Raw genomic sequence first — 2500 nt, 5'->3', positions numbered from 1 at the left:
CAAGGAGGAATCCCGTCAACTCCTGCCCAGCCACAGACTCTTAAAGGACGGCTCCAAACGGGTCCTTCACATGCATTCTGACACCTCGGGTCCTGACTTAGTCAAACCATTTTGATCAAAAAACCCTGTCGACGGAAATCTCCGCGGACCCCCCCGTTGTATCTTGACCGCGGGACCCTGAAGGGAGGGAGGTCCCGGGTCCTTGGGAACAGGAGTCGCCGCCGCCCCGCAGCCCCGTTTCGCCTCCGCCCTCGGCAGACTTCCACAAACGGCCCCGAGGTGGCCATGGTCATCTAATGTTAAAGATAGGGAACATGACCATGTTTTTTTGAAAACTTTGATTCTGACGGAGCCGAAAAAGTCCGGACTCTGGTCATATAATGTTAAAGATAGGGATTTCCCTCCGAAAATTCCCCTCAACATGACCATGGCTCCCAAATCACCTCCGGAGAAGGTAGACATGACCAGGGACTGAAAGGGAACGCACGGAGGAGCCAAGGGCGCAAACCCCAGTTCTCGAGCCGGAAATGGGAGCCTCCAGGCCCGCATGAACGGGCGCCCGGGCACGGGAGGTCAACCCCCCCTTCCCGCAACGTGACCAGAGCTTGGCCAGGTCCTTAAGGGGGCTTAGCCCGGTCCTGAGCCCGAGGAACGGGGCCTCCCGCCCGGCCTGAACCGGCGCCGGGCGCGGGAGGGGGCCACCGGGCAGACTTCCAAGGGAGGATGTCGCCAGGGGGTGAAGGGGGACCCTGACCGGGGTGCAGGGCCTCCCACACGGCTTAGATCGGTCGCTCGTGCCCTTAGAATGAACCTCCGTCCTGACTTAGAAATATTTTTTTGATCGAAAATGCCGTGCCCCTAGTAATATGCACCTACCTCCCCAGTGTATCTGCCATCTAGTTGCATTAAGGGAGGAAGCCACGAGTTCACAGGGACCTCCTGGAACTCTCGCTCCGTAACACATAGCAAATCTGTCCCTTCAGAAGAAGGTAACTTTTAATTGGAGCTCTGGTCATGTCAGCTACTTCTGCCCATGGTCATGTAGGCTAATTCTGCCTCTGGTCATGTCAGCTAATTCCGCCTATGGTCATATTAGCTAATTCCGCCTCTGGTCATGTCAGCTAACTCCGCCTATGGTCATGTCAGCTAACTGTGCCTATGGTCATGTCAGCTAACTGTGCCTATGGTCATGTCAGCTACTTCTGCCCATGGTCATGTCAGCTACTTCTGCCTATGGTCATGTCAGCTACTTCTGCCTATGGTCATGTCAGCTACTTCTGCCTATGGTCATGTCAGCTACTTCTGCCTATGGTCATGTCAGCTAACTGTGCCTATGGTCATGTCAGCTACTTCTGCCCATGGTCATGTCAGCTAATTCTGCCTATGGTCATGTCAGCTAATTCTGCCTCTGGTCATGTCAGCTAATTCTGCCTATGGTCATGTCAGCTACTTCTGCCTATGGTCATGTCAGCTACTTCTGCCTATGGTCATGTCAGCTAACTGTGCCTATGGTCATGTCAGCTACTTCTGCCCATGGTCATGTCAGCTACTTCTGCCTATGGTCATGTCAGCTACTTCTGCCTCTGGTCATGTCAGCTAATTCCGCCTCTGGTCATGTCAGCTAATTCCGCCTCTGGTCATGTCAGCTAATTCCGCCTCTGGTCATGTCAGCTAACTGTGCCTATGGTCATGTCAGCTACTTCTGCCTCTGGTCATGTCAGCTACTTCTGCCTCTGGTCATGTCAGCTAATTCCGCCTCTGGTCATGTCAGCTAATTCCGCCTCTGGTCATGTCAGCTAACTGTGCCTATGGTCATGTCAGCTACTTCTGCCCATGGTCATGTCAGCTAACTGTGCCTATGGTCATGTCAGCTACTTCTGCCTCTGGTCATGTCAGCTACTTCTGCCTCTGGTCATGTCAGCTAATTCCGCCTCTGGTCATGTCAGCTAATTCCGCCTCTGGTCATGTCAGCTAACTGTGCCTATGGTCATGTCAGCTACTTCTGCCCATGGTCATGTCAGCTACTTCTGCCTATGGTCATGTCAGCTACTTCTGCCTCTGGTCATGTCAGCTAATTCCGCCTCTGGTCATGTCAGCTAATTCCGCCTCTGGTCATGTCAGCTAATTCCGCCTCTGGTCATGTCAGCTAACTGTGCCTATGGTCATGTCAGCTAACTGTGCCTATGGTCATGTTACTGAATGGGGACCCAGGCTATGGCTCGCACTTGCCCCGGGCAGGGTTCCACGGCCCCGGGCTGGCTCCCACCACCCAGGCCTCTGCTCCCACTGCCCCGGCTTGGGTTCCACGGCCCCGGCTTGGGTTCCACAGCCCCGGGGACAGTTCCCGCCTCCCACCACCCATGCCTCTGCTCCCACTGCCCCGGCTTGGGTTCCACGGCCCCGGGCTGGCTCCCACCACCCAGGCCTCTGCTCCCACTGCCCCGGCTTGGGTTCCACGGCCCCGGGGACAGCTCCAGCCTTTGCCCCGGCTTGGGTTCCA

This window comes from Acipenser ruthenus, unplaced genomic scaffold (assembly GCF_902713425.1).
Source record: "Acipenser ruthenus unplaced genomic scaffold, fAciRut3.2 maternal haplotype, whole genome shotgun sequence".
Lineage (NCBI taxonomy): Eukaryota > Metazoa > Chordata > Actinopteri > Acipenseriformes > Acipenseridae > Acipenser > Acipenser ruthenus.
The sequence above is the reverse complement of the archived record's forward strand: the minus strand, read 5'-3'. Positions refer to the sequence as shown.